At 44.1% G+C, this 15,157-nt stretch overlaps 1 protein-coding gene across 5 annotated transcripts in view; it reads left to right on the forward strand.

Moving 5' to 3' along the window:
• The window catches only part of FAM168B (family with sequence similarity 168 member B), a 143,857-nt gene extending 138,043 nt beyond the window's left edge, over positions 1–5,814 (forward strand). For all 5 annotated transcript variants that reach the window (XM_075569474.1, XM_075569471.1, XM_075569475.1 and 2 more), the window contains one exon: positions 4,495–5,814. The gene's annotated coding sequence lies outside the window, so the exon portion shown is untranslated. The remainder of the gene's footprint in view (positions 1–4,494) is intronic.
• The last annotated feature ends 9,343 nt before the right edge of the window (positions 5,815–15,157 follow it).

A 15,157-nucleotide genomic window follows, 5' to 3' on the forward strand; every position in this document is an offset into this window, starting at 1 on the left:
GGGTGGGGGGTGACTGACACTGACTGGGGGTGGGGGGTGACTGACACTGACTGGGGGTGGGGGGTGACTGATTGGGGGGGTCCTCTGGTGTGTCACACATTCTCCCATACACACAGACACACACACACAGGGGGGGGGAGGAAAGGCCGCGACCAGCACCACCACCACCACGCTCCTCCCGCGCCCATCTCCCGCTCGTGGGAGGGGGGGGCAGGCCGACATCCCACCCCCCATACCTCACGCAGTCGTAGTTTGGGGAGGTGGCAGGCACGTTGCGATGTGTCCCCCAGCGGGCGCCCCAGGGGACAGTCAGCCCCGCCGTGGCCGCCACTGCCCTGCTCCCCTCGCCGGCATGCAGCTTGTGGTCGAGCGGGCAGACGCCACCCCTCCACACCTTATGCTGCGCCGTCATGAAGATAGCTGGGCACACTCTCCCATGCACACACACCCATGCATACACAAAGACACACACGACAGGGGGAAGAAGAGGAAAGGCTGCGCGACCACCACCACCACAGTCCCGTTCGCCCCCCCTCCCCCCGTGACCATATCCAACCCCGCGCGGGGATCGGCAGGAAGTCGGGGTAAGGGGGGACAGGGACAGAAGGGGGGTATACCCCCCTGCCATTTCCTGCCCCGCGCGGGGATCAGCAGGAAGACGGGGTAAGCGGGGACAGGGACAGAAGGGGGGGGACCCCCTGCCATCTCCTGCCCCGCGCGGGAAGCGGGGAGGAGGCAGGGAAGGATCAAAGGGGCCGCAGCATGCAGAGATTGCAGGGTACTTACTCTCCAATAGATCTCCGGCCAGAAAGAATGGCCGCTCGTTGGGGGCAGGCTCATATAGAGCCTGGCCGCGCGCCCACAAAGCCTGGGGGCGCGCGCCAATCAGCAATCAGGTAGGTGGAGTTTTTATTTTTTTTATTTTTCAGTGTGAGCGGGGAAATTTAGAGCTAGCGGGGAAATTTAAAAAAACAAGCACGTTTTCTGCTTGGGCCAATATTTACTCGCTCAGGGGGTTAAATCCACATGCCCCGGGCGTGTAAATGTATAGGATTGTCGAACACTATGTGTATATACTGTGTGTGTGTGTGTGTGTATATATATATATATATATATATATATATATATATATATATATATATATATATATACTAGCTGAGAGACCCGGCGCTGCCTGGGACCAAAACCTCCTGCTCCCTCCTCTCCACGTCCCTCTCCGCCTCCCCCCCCCCCGCACAGCTCCAGTCCTCCCCCCCCCCCCTGCGTAGCGCTGGCCATCACACAGCTTCGGGCGTGTCCCCCCTACACAGCTCCGGCCGTGCCCCGCCCCCAAAGCAGCTCTGTTCCCCCCCTGCGCAGCACACAGTGAGACACACACAGCGGGTTACACGCACACACACAGAGACACACACACAGTGAGACGAACGCGCACACACACACACTGTGAGACACGTCCTCGGGCACCAACAACAACTGCAGTGAGGATGCCGCAGCCTCGCCCCCTACCGGGGGACACCAGCCCCCTCCGTCCATTCTCCGAGCTCCCACTGGTCCAGAAGGTGCCTCTCTCCAATCCGGGCGCTCCGCCCGGTCAGTCCCGGGCGTGGGGGGGCGGAGCATGCAGCGCAGGGCGCCGTGCGACCCGGAGCGTGCGCGAGCCGGCGTCGGGAGGACAGTGAGCCGCCCGAGGAGCGGGAGCAGCCGCGCGTGCATGCACCGGCAGGCCGCTGGACGTCTCGGAGCACACGTGCAACACGCAGGTGCCAGGGGGGCACCGGGAAAAGGGTGGGGGGCCGACACGGGGAAGTGGGGGGGGGTGACACCCGGGGGCAGGGGGGGCAATATCCGGTGGGGGTGATAACCGAGGGCAGGGGGACTCAGCGGGAGAAAGAACAGGAGGGAGAGGGAGAAGAAGAGAGTGGCCAGGCGGTGGTGCGAGGGTGGGGGTGATACCTGGGGGCAGGGGGACTCAGCGGGATACAGAACAGGAGGGAGAAGAAGAGAGTGGCCAGGCGGTGGTGCGAGTAGGAGGAGGGCCGGTTGAGGCCACAGATGCAAGCTAATGAGGGGGGCGAGCCACGGAGCAAGCTGATTGGCCAGAGGCTGAGTGACAGACCAATCAGATTGCCCCTAGACACAGGGAGACACAGGACGGACATACAACGGTTTGAAATATATATATGTATATATAATATATAATAATATATATATATATATATATATATACACACACACACACATATATATATATATACATACATATATGCTCAAAGCTGTGACCATGCAGCATGCTTAAGCCTATAGGGAACCATGTTAAAAATGGTTTTTGACGCAAAAAAGTGGCACTGTGTGCTCATTTGCATGCCATTTCCCTGAATCCCTTGCTGCAGTGGAAGTGCTGTGTGCTGGGTGATAATGGTGAAAGGGTTGCAGACCTGCCTAAGACATGCAGATGAGCATACAGTTGTATTTCCATATGTGTACAGTATATATATATATGTATGTGTGTATATATATACATATATATATATGTATAAATGTACATATATATGTATATGTATAAATGTACATATATATATATATATATATATATATATATATATATATATATATATATATATATATATATAGCAACTGTAAATATTACTGTGTGTTCATTTGCATGTCTTAGACAGGTCTGCAACTCTGTCTTTCCCCATTATCGCCCAGCATACAGCGCTTCCACTGCAGCAAGGGATTCTGGGAAATGACATGCAAATGAGCACTCAGTGCCACCTTTTGTCTCAAGCTCGTATTACACAAGCAAATCCTCAATCCAATGCATGCTGTTATAAACACAGCTTTTAGACAGAGGCTGGGATGAGATGCAAAGCCATTAAACCCACTCACAGACATGTTTCAACCTTGATGGGTATCATCAGTGTGAGGTTGGTTGTAATGGCTAAGCTGGTTTGAGACTAGACTAGGTATTCACCACAATTATTAAGGTTATGGTGGGTAAAAAAAGGGACAAAAACCCTCCACAGTAAAGCATAAAGCAAATGTAAATATTACTGTATGTTCATTTGCATGTCTTAGACTGGTCTGCACCCTGTCTTTCCCCATTATCGCCCAGCATACTGCTTGTGTAATACGAGCTTGAGACAAAAGGTGGCACTGAGTGCTCATTTGCATGTCATTTCCCAGAATCCCTTGCTGCAATGGAAGCGCTGTATGCTGGGCGATAATGGGGAAAGACAGGGTTGCAGACCTGTCTAAGACATGCAAATGAACATACAGTAATATTTACAGTTGCTTTATGCTTTACTGTGGAGGGTTTTTGTCACTTTTTTTACCCACCATAACCTTAATAATTGTGGTATACACACCCGCATACACCCACTTTGAATTCTATGGTTTTACATATCAGGACATAATATGTTGCGTTGCACACAATACTCTGAAGTGAGGAGTGCCCACCTAGAGAAACTCACAGCTGTTATCCAGAACTTTAATAATACAGAAGAGAACCAAAAAATAGCGATCCTCCTGGGAGAAGATGAAACCACAGCAGAACTAGCTGCACACTATATCAGCACCTGTCACAAGCTGAGAGATGTACATTAACCCCCACACCCCTGTGTGAAACTGTTACCCATATACCCTGCAATCATTATACCCTATCCCTAGTATTCGTGTAATTATTGTCCCCCACCCCCTATTATTCACGCTTTGGCAATACTGAAATGTTCTTTCGTCATGCCAATAAAGCTGATTTGATTTGATTAATAAAAATCATCTGTTCTTTAGCGTGTGTGTTGGGGATAATGATAAAAGGTAGGGTTGCAGACCTGCCTAAGACATGTGAATGTGCTCACAAGTGATCTTTTTTTTTGCTATATGCAATACGGTGGAGGTTTCTTGATGCCTTTTGACCCACCATAACTTAGGATGTGACGGTAAACCCTACAGTCTTGAAAATGCAAAGCCAGCAGTAGAACCAACTTCACACTGATGATGCCCATTAAGGTTGAAACATGTCTGTGAATGGTTTCTCTGGCTTTGCATCTGATTTCCGTGCTGTGCTTTTAAAGCTGTGTTAACAGCGAGCATTAGCTTATATGGGCTCCATGTAACAATGGTTTTTCAGACAAAAGTTGACACGTGCGCTCATTTTTTCCCAGAATCCCTTGCTGCAGTGGAAGCACTGTATGCTGGGGATAATGGTGAAAGGCAGGATTGCAGACCTGCTAAGACATGTGATTGTGCTCACAAGTGATCTTTTTTATTGTGTGTGTGTGTGTGTATATGTATACACACACACTGATTCAGAATGTTTAGTTCTCTGTAGCTTTCACTTTAAGTACTTTGCTCTGATCATGGTTCCAGTATTCCTATGGTCTCCTAATAAAATAAAAAAAAAAACAATACAAATGTGTAGTATACATATTCTAATTTAATGGTGTTACTGGTTTAGACTACTAAACCTAATCTCTTTGTTACTGTTTTATGTAGGTTTAAAGATGAAAGATATGCAAGTGAGGGGCTCAATAGATGGTGCTGAAGCTTTCATGCCTCCAGCCTGAAGTTCCTTCTGAATTCTTTCAACACTTTGCGAAACACTATTTCAGGATCTCTTAAGATTTCCAGTACTGCATATCTTACATCTTGGAATTTTGTTGGTTAAGTCTCAAAATGAAAATCCTGTTTTGTGGACTGTCTTGCAATTTTTTTAAACTAATTATAATGATAATGGGAGTATAAAGTTGTTTCAATCCATATCCAGTTGAATGCATGTTAAAACACTGAAACAAAGCTTGCTCGATTTTATCTGCAGTGACATATGCAAAAACCATCATATGCAAAATCCATTGGAACTGAGAAGTGTTTTTAAGGCCCTGTATCACTTGTGCATTGTTTATGCATGCAAGGTCTTATGATCTTGGGCAGGAGTGATCATCCCACTGTGTACTTTTCAAGTGTTGCTCAACAATTTTTTGAAGATTATCGTTGATAGTTAAATGGCACCATGTTTTAATTACTGTAAATGATTTCCAACATATTAAATTTGAGTAACTCAGAACAGACAACTTCTCAAGGAGCCCTTTTTGCTGTCCTTTTAGTTCAATTTTCCTGTATTGTTAAAATAGAATTAGCCTGTTAAGAGTTGATGATGTGACCAGTAAAATGAATGAGGTGGATTTATTAGACGTAATATTCCATTCATAATTGCACCCCTAAACAAGATAGTCTAATATTAATTGTTAAACCTTATACGTATACTGTAGTTTCTTCCACCCATGTAATGACAGCATACATTTTATAATACTGTTTCTGTAGTATTTGAAGTTTAAAAAATGATGGCACTTCTAGCATTCCGTACAAAGGATAGAAGTTTTTTTGTTTTTGGTTTTTTTTTACCGTTCACAATTCAATTGTTATAACTTAGAGGTATCAAATTTAGCTCTTCTATGCACCCAAAATATGAAAAAAAGGAACGTGAATAACAGAATTTTCCCTTTCAGTTGATATGCCAAAATGACCATTATGTTGCATGTTATTTTAATATTTTTCTTTTATAAACAATAAAAATGTTGTTTGTTTTTTAGCTCCATTCCTTTATGCGTACGTCGAAGCATAGTTGTCTCATGCTTTACCATTCGTTAACCTTCCATAATAAAGAAAAGAAAATAGTAAACTTTCCTCAAATCTAATGTTTTGTATAAATTAAATGTGAAAGGGGTTATTGAAGGACTTTTGATACAATACTGTATACCCTATAAAGTACCATGTTACCAAGTATATTTACCCTGCAATAAATTATGTAGTATGCGATAGTTATTGTTTTATTTTCCAGATGCCGTTTGTGTTTACACTACACATGATTTTCTTTCTTCATGGTTTTTTCTTTCCTTTGCAGCATTATTTCTGTATTTTTGTTCATAATTCTAATTGCACTTGATACCGTTTTTGAACCATGTAATTTTACCGAACTGGAAGGTATTTTATTTTTTATTTTCCCACTTGCACTTTTACAGTACGAGTGTTAGGTTTTTTTAATGAGAAATCCAACTCTGAAACATTGACTTTGCCATGGATACTATGATAAAATATCAGATAATGCTTGGGTTTGTGCATAAATTGTAGATTAATGTACTTGACACATGGATTTTTACAAAGCTGGAAAATGGTACATTGACAAACTCTTAATCGTAAAATATTACAGCATAATTTTTCTATCATAACAAAAATAGAGGGTCAGCTGTTGTTTAGACATATCAACTTCAAAGATTGGTTTAAATTACCATTGCTGGGTGCTCATCATAGGCACTTGATCTATAGTATTAAAGAAAAAAAATGTCCTTGTCTATTTTCAGTAGACTTCATGTGTACATAGTTTAATGTACCACACATTATTTAGGTTATGGTGGGTGAAAAGGTGACTGAAAACCCTCCACCATATAGCAAATAAAAATATTACTTGTCAGAATATTCACATGTCCTAGACAGGTCTGCAACCCTGGTTTTCACCATTATCACCTAGCATACAGTGCTTCCACTGCAGCAAGGGATTCTGGGAAATTACATGCAAATTAGTACACGGTGCTGCCTTTTGTCTTAAATCCATTATTACATGGAACCCTTAAGCCAATGCTCGTTGTTTTAAACACAGCTTTTATACACAGCCTAGGATCAGATGCAAAGCCAGTTAACCCACTCAGACAGCTGCTTCGACCTTGTGTAGTGAAAACCTACCCAAGTCTTAAATTGCAAAGCCAGTACAACCAACCTCACACTCGTGAGACCCAAAAGATAGAAATAGCTGTCTGTGAGTGGGTTTACTGGCTTTGCATCTGATCCCATGCTTCTTGCTTCCCCAATGCATAACCTTACATTTATCTGTATTAAACCTCATCTGCTCTCGATCCCAACCTCAAGGTCATTAATAAACAAGTTAAAAAGCAGGGGTCCCAGTACCGATCCTTGAGGTACTCCACTCACGACTTTAGCCCAACCTGAAAAAGTTCCATTTATGACAACCCTCTGTTGTCTGTCCTTTAACCAGTTTTCAATCCAGTTGCATACGTTATTACCGAGTCCAATTTGCTTTATTTTGTACACCAACCTCGTGTGGAACCGTATCAAAAGCCTTTGCAAAATCTAAGTAGACCACATCAACTGCATTACCCTGGTCTAAATTCCTACTTATCTTCTCAAAGAAACAAATAAGGTTAGTTTGGCATGATCTATCCTTCATAAATCCAAGCTGACTATTACTAATAATTTTGTTTTCCATTAGGTATTCCTGAATATTATCCCGTATTAAACATTCAAGTAGGTTCCCCACTATTGAAGTCAGGCTTACAGGTCTGTAATTCCCCTAGATCCCTTTTTAAATATAGGCACCACATCTGCATTACGCCAATCTTGTTACCACAAGAGCCTGTGGAAATGTAGTCCTTGAATATTAAATAGAATGGTTTGGCTATTACTGAACTTAACGCCTTGAAAACTCTTGCATGTATGCCATCGGGGCCAGGTGCCTTGTTTACTTTAATTTTTTCAAGCCGCTTATGTACTTCTTCCTCAGTTAACCAATTGTTCATTAATATGGAGGTTGTGGCTTCCTCCTTCAGACAATACAAGGAGCTTTCAAAAGAACTATTCATCCCACGGGCAGTACAAAGGACTCGGGGCCATCCCTTAAGGTTGGAGGAAAGGAAATTTCACCAGCAACAAAGGAAAGGGTTCTTTACAGTAAGGGCAGTTAAAATGTGGAATTCATTACCCATGGAGACTGTGATGGCAGATACAATAGATTTGTTGAAAAAAAGGTTGGACATCTTTTTAGATGGGAAAGGTATACAGGGATATACCAAATAAGTATACATGGGAAGGATGTTGATCTAGGGATTAATCCGATTGCCAATTCTTGGAGTCAGGAAGGAATTAATTTTTCCCCTTAATGGGTTTTTTTGTTTGCCTTTCTCTGGATCAATAAGTAAGTATAGATATAGGATAAAGTATCTGTTGTCTAAATTTAGCATAGGTTGAACTTGATGGACCTATGTCTTTTTTCAACCTCATCTACTATGTAACTATGTAACACTACTATTGAACTTGATTCTTCCCTGGTAAACACAGAGGCAAAGAATTTATTTAATGCCTCTGCTTTTTCCTCATCTCCAATAATCTGCTTACCCATCTCGCACTGAAAGGGTCCTATATATTTTATTTTCTCATTTTTTTGTTAAGGTACTTAAAGAACTTTTTAGGATTGATCTTACCTTCTAATACAATTCTTTTTTCGTTATCCATTTTTGCTCATTTGATTGCCCTTTTGCAGTGTTTGTTACATTCCTTATAATTCTGATACGATGCCTGTAGTGGGAGAAAGGGGGTGGCCCGGTATTAAAGGGGTTGCACCCCATTTGGCCATCCCCTGACCTCACCAGGGAGACAAGGGGTTAACTGGGCTGCGGTCCAGAAATGTGATTTAACCCTTGTTATAACATGTAAATGTATATTCCCCTGTCCCCATGCTTTATTGTGATATCTTGTTATATCAGTGTCTGCATCACACATACACTGGGATCCATCCGGGAGGGCAAGGGTTAATAGTTATTCAGTGATTATAGCCCTTTGCAAAATGGTGCCTGAAAAGGCAGGAAAATTACACAGAGTCCCATAGGCCGCCATTAGAGCTCCATGCATTTCAATGGCGGATCTTGTTGTTTTGGACCTGTTTCCCTCGAAGACCAGCAGATGGCGTCCGAGAGGAGGAGCGGCGATTTCCCATTGTAAGTCAATGGGCTCATTGACTTCAATGGAGATTCCTCGACGGCGCTTTCCAGGAACGAGTTGGCTGCTGTCCAAACTGCAAAGCGGATACTTTTTCTAAAAGAGAGCTTTGATCACTGTTAGTCAAGTTCAATGTTAAGTGGCGTGGGAATCTACAGTTCTAGGGCACCCAGAAATAAAATTCTTTTTGCCCCTAGTCCCTAGACCTCCCCCCACTCGACCACCACCGGGTTCCAGTATCCTGGACCCCCGAGAAGGGTCGTGCCGAGAGAGCGGGTCGCGCCATAGGTTCCAATGGCGGCGGCTGAAACAGCGCAGGAATTCGACTAAGTGTAAAAAGCTGAAAACCATGAATCCATATCTCCAGTTCCGGAGGGTCCAGAGGGCCAGGGTTTGGGGTACCAGTAGGCACTGCTCCGGCATGGCTGCAGAACCTTCCTTGACCCTCTTGGACCAACCCGACGGAGATATGGACCCCCTTGAAAGTTCGGGACGTTTCCCATAGACTTCAACGTCGGCGATGCCCCGTTGAAAGTCTCTGGCGGCGGATTCCCATAGCTGCCAACGGCGGCGGTTTGCCATTGAAAGTCTATGGCGGCGGAGCCTGTTTTTTCAATGGGGATTTAGTGAAAAAATGTGATTTAATTTACAGCGGAGATTTTTGTATTAAAATAGGAAACGGTTTAAGTTGTATTTGTGTAACTCCGGTTCTGAAGATCCTAGCGTGCTGAAACTCGGACCATATGGTGTCCCAGTTCCGGCATTAAGATCTGGGTAGTTTGGACCCGCTAGACCCAACGGAACCAGATATTTTAATATGTTTATATTTTACTTATAACACTATCCCAAGGCAGGGATAAAACCCAGAGGAAATTCCTTTGCATACAAGGAAGCATATGGTCAGAGAGGCGACCCAATGTCTAGGACTTAAGTATTGTTCAAAGGATTTTGTCACCCTCACTGTTTACCTGAGGGCGGAGACGACTCAAACCAGAGCAGTCTGTAAGTGTCACATTTAACACCTTACAACAAAGAGTATCCTGCCAGAAATCCCATTTGGTAGACTGGCTGGCATTCCTGATGTAAATGTTGGGCTACAGAAATGAGACCCCAGGGTCCTAGTGCGCATGTCCTAACTAGCAGGGGGCATGGATTAAAATGTATTCCCACGTTAAAGATTGGATAAAGGTAATTGTTGTCCAATCACCTGTACTTAATGTTAAGGATAGGGTCACAAAAGATATTTAAACTGTGGTCAACCCTACAGTATATCCTTTGTCTTCTATACCATCTGAATTGTTACCTGATTGCTGGAGAATTGCTACATGATACTTCTCATTCCCCACCCCCAAGTAAGTGTACTTCTTGCCTGTTACTGTACTATGTTGTGTGTTCACCTATTTAAGGAATAAATATACTTTATTATATCTAAGCCTCGTTCAGTTCAACCCAGTTATTTGGTGTATTATTATAGCCTATCACAAAGCTCCCGTCACAATGCCTCAGTCCTTTCTGACTTAAAGAGTCTAAACGCCTTCCTCCCCTACCTGTTTATTTAGCCACATTGGTTTTTACTTGTTTCTTTTATACTTATTTCCCAAGGTTATACACTGATGTGTGTGCTTTTCTAGCAATGATTTAAAGACTGCCCATTTATCTTCTACATGTTTCCCTGCAAAAACATCATCCCACTGTATTACTAGTAGATTATTAAAATCTGCCTTTCTAAAGTTTAAGGTCTTTGCTTGAACCCAAGTAATCTGTATCTTGATCATTTATTTCAAATGAGACCATGTTATGATCACTGTTACCCAAATGTTCCAGGGCTTGAATATTTTGCTATTACTTCTACATTGTTTGATATTACCAAATCCAGTATTGCCCCTCTCCTGGTTGCTTCTTCAATAATTTGTCATATAATTGTCTCTAAGCACCCTCAAAAAACGGTTTCCTTTTGTTTTAATGCCAATCTCATTGCCCCAGCCTATGTCTGTTTAATTAAAATCCCCCATTATGCAAACATGACCTAGTTTTGATGCCTTCTCCATTTGCAAAAGTATTTTAGCTTCCTCAATCTCACAGATATTTGGTGGTATATAGCCTATCCCTTACAAACATTTTCTTTATACTTTTACCTCCACTGCTAATTTCTATCGACAAGGTCTGTACATTTTCATCATTCCCTTCATAAACATCTTCCCTTATAATAGGTTTTAGATCCGGTTTAACATATAAACATACTCCACCTCCTCTTCTGGATGGGAACCAAGGCACTTTTGACTTCTAAACGTTCTCCGCCTCTTGTTTTTTGTCTTCTCTTGGCTTTTTTTTAACTTTTTTCTATGTGACCTAGCACTTTTGATGTCTTTCAGTCTTACTTGAACAGTCCTTTCAAACTGTACATACTGTAATGTGAAACGCGTCAACACGTTTGTTCAACTGACAAATTACTTCTGTAAATAAAATTTAATTTCAATCCTTCCGAAAAAGCGAATAACCTTCTAAATTAACTGCCCAGTCAGGAGTTTCATCCCACCATGTTTCAGTAATGCCTATAATATACTGCTCTCTTGCAGCTATTAATTCAAGCTCCCCCATTTTATCTGTCAGGCTTCTTGCATTAGCAAGCATGCATTTAAGTTTTATTTTCAGCCTGTACTATTATCTTGTCTGCGCCAACTTGGTTTAGTCTTTAGAAGTTTTCTAGTTTAATCTGTATTTACAGTACTAGGAGTGTCTTGCTGCTTGTCAAACTTATCTAGTCTATTTAGTTCGTAATCTGTTTCATTCCCCCCCCCACCTCCATCCCAGTTTAAAATCTCCTCCAACCTTTTTAACATTATCCCCCCAGCACAGAAGATCCCTCTTCATTGGGGTGCAATCCATCCCTAGAATAAAGATGGCACCTCTCAGAAAATGTGTCATAGTGCTCCAAAAAACCCAACCCCTCCTTCCTACACCACTTTCTTAGCCATGCATTAACCTCCCTAATCTGCGGTAGCGCATGGCACTAGTCGTGTTTCAGAAAATACATTCTTGGAGGACCTTGCCTTAAGCTTTTGGCCTAGATCCCTGAAATCATTTTTTAGGACCCTACATCTTTCTCTAACTTTGTCATTGGTGCCAACATGTGCCAAGACCACTGGGTCAATCCCAGCCCCTCCCAACAATGTACCTGATCCACAATGTGCCGAACCCGAGCACCCGGGAGACAACAAACTGTTCAGTTCATGCGGTCACGGTAACTGATTGCCCTATCTACTTTCCTAATAATGGAGTCCCCTACCACCACAATCTTTCTTGGTATATGAGCATCCTGAGTCCCCTCTGTGCTGGAGGAACTATTCCCCTAGCTGCTAGAGGAATCCGTCTCCCCCAGCCTTGCCACTTCTGCCCTGACACTCCCAATATCTTAACTCAATATGGCAAATCTATTGTGATGGGTCAGTTCAGAACTTGCCTTCCTCTTCCTATTGCCCCTGCTTCCCCTTCTAACTGTTACCCAGCTACCTACCTGCTCCTCAATAACAGTGCCACCATCTGCACCACTAGTCGAAGCAAGGGCCTGCTCAGTGAGCACTAAACCCGTTTCAAGGTTGTCAATGTCCCTCAATATTGCAAGTTTACTCTTCAGATCAGCAATCTCTGATTCTAAAGAGACCACCTGCTTACACTTCTCACAGCGGTATGCTCCATGGAACAGCTGATCCAAGTGCACATACAGTTTGGCAAGATGTGCATTGAGTGGCATTTTCAATCCTGCTCATTATAGCAACTGTGAAGTTTATAAGTACAGTAAACTGTACTTCAATACACTATACCTTGTTTAAACTGCTTCTGGGTCTAAATGCATACTTAATACAACCAGCACTTGAAATCAACCCGGCACACAGATCAGTATACGCAAGCTCAGCATTTGTTAGAAGCCTCTGTTTAAGTAGGGACACCCACCAGGTGTTAGGTTAGCAATAAACTAACCACACCCACTGCTGGCTTTCAATTACTACACACTTTAAAATAACCCACTGCACACTCCCCAAATTCAGCAACCCCTACTAGTATACACTAGTGTAACGGGTATTCCCCCCCCCACCCAATCGCAGATACGGTGTGGAGAACAAGGGAACATACAATGTTACTCGGGTGTGTGGTGCTTTACCTGTTGGCTCGCAGGAGGGCTGAGCTTCCGCCACGGGGAACCTGGAGCAATTATACTAGGGGTATTCACTTACAACGATGCAGCGCCTCCACCTGCGATGGCTCCCACCAGAGGGGGAGTGGTTCCTCGCAGGACAATCACAAATAATCAATACTCACACACAGTGATATATAATAACTGATACTATTTACTTAGGAACATAAGATAACACATATCATGACATGTACCAACATAACCGGTGTCCCTCTCTCGAGGAGACACTTACTGCGACGTCTCGCAGGATGCTTCCCCAACACCAGGTGATCCCACCCAGTATCCAAAGAACCCCACCCAATGTCCCGCACTCTTGCAGAGAGAGGCAATGGTTGACTGCGCAGTCACAATTACACTAAGGGCCCGTTGGTGCACTTATGAATGTATGATACCTGCCGAGCACTCCGGTGCTCGGGTCAGCAACATGGCAACTGGGCCATGGCTCCCCGGATTGGGTACCGCTATGAACCCCCCAGTTGTCTTACGCCACTTGCAACACGGACCCTGGGCTATGGCTCCCCAGACTGGTTACCACTATGAACCCCCCAGTTGTCCCACGTCGCTTACCTCACCTAATGCCTGCAGCAACAATCTGCAGACTAACACTCAGCCCACTTGTCCCTTACTATTCCCCAGCTCTAACTACAGCAAGTGACAGGGGTCCCTAACCTGAGACTGTCCCTGGCAACACTCACTAACCTAGTGGGGAATCAGGGCTAACTTGGACCTTAGGGCCGCTGGCCTAATGCAGGGAGTCCCTGACTCCTGCACCCTACCTCCTTCCTTGGGCTGCTCCTGACTGACTCCCAACGTGCTGCCAGCCCGCGAATTGTATCCACTTGCCTCTGCAGACTTCCTAAGCCCTACTGGCTCCCTGGTATCACGTGGGGCACGCAAAGGCTCATGGGACACGTAGTCCCAGCTTATAGCCTCCCCTGGTAGGCTATGGCTTCGCGGGCTTTTCCTCCTCTCTTCTGCGCATGCGCGAGCTGTCTGGAGTTCCCTCAACCTTTCCCTGCCTAGCCTCACGCTCGCGCGACTCCTACCTAACTCTGGGGCCCTACCTGCGCATGCGCGACCACTGCACATGCGCGAGCTAAAGGCTAATGGCGGCGCGCGTGCCGCCCGGCTCCTAGAGCGCCGGGATTCCCGTGACGCGCGCGCGGCCCCAGCAACCGGCCGCACGCGTCCCCGGCAACCCCCGAGCCGGGACCTGACCGCCCTCACCCCTGCAATCGCCTGATGGAGCCGCCATTGGACACGGCGGCCCCCGCGATCGGCAGCTAGGTGAGGGGGGTGCCGACCGGCTGGGGAGACCAGGTTACACTAGTATTCACAGACCATATAACTTTGTTGCTTGTTTGGCAAGGAGATTTCATTTATCGGTGTTAACCTCTTTGCTGGCTGGCCAACGGTCTTGCAATGCATTGCACAGTAATGCAGGTTTGAAACATTTTCTAAATTTTGCTTAATGTAAACGCAGTTGAGATGTGGATTTGTTAATACACCCACCATGGAATCATATGCCAATGTATAATAGCAATGTATATCTGGAAGGTAAAAGCAGAATATGAATTCTCATTGAGTGAGTGAGCAGAAAACTGCATTATTTTAATAGGTGTTGCTACCTAAAAATTAAGTTGGGTGCAATTAAGTCCACAGAATGGATGAACCTAGAAAGTGTTTTTTTTTTCTAAAGAATTGCTTTGGTAGCTTTAAAGAAGCATTGCAGACATAATACAAATAAAGATAACATCTTGTTCACTTCTAATATTTCTGCTTGAGCCCATCTTATAGTGCAAATGTAAGACTTAGAAGTTCGAGTTCAAGTATATAGGTCTTCAGAAAGATTTGATATTGAATGATTACTAGCACGTTTATTTTTAAATCACCCCAATTAATCCGTTAGTAACCTATTTTACACGCTGCCTTTCCCTTACTTTGGAAAGTTGAAGAGCTATTCAGAAGAATGGGGCCTTAAGCTTCTGGAGCAGAGGGAATATGGCTTCAAATGTATTGAATAGAGGTTAAAATTAGTGTTCATATTACAATACATTTGATTGATCTGAAGAGGGATCCCTACCTCCAACATTTCATTTAAAATTACCCCTGAAAAAAATATTTCACGGGTTATAAAAAATAAGGGCTTTTGTTTCTTTAATATATTCAAATAAGGTTAAGTTA

This window comes from Ascaphus truei, chromosome 14 (genome assembly GCF_040206685.1).
Source record: "Ascaphus truei isolate aAscTru1 chromosome 14, aAscTru1.hap1, whole genome shotgun sequence".
Taxonomy (NCBI): domain Eukaryota; kingdom Metazoa; phylum Chordata; class Amphibia; order Anura; family Ascaphidae; genus Ascaphus; species Ascaphus truei.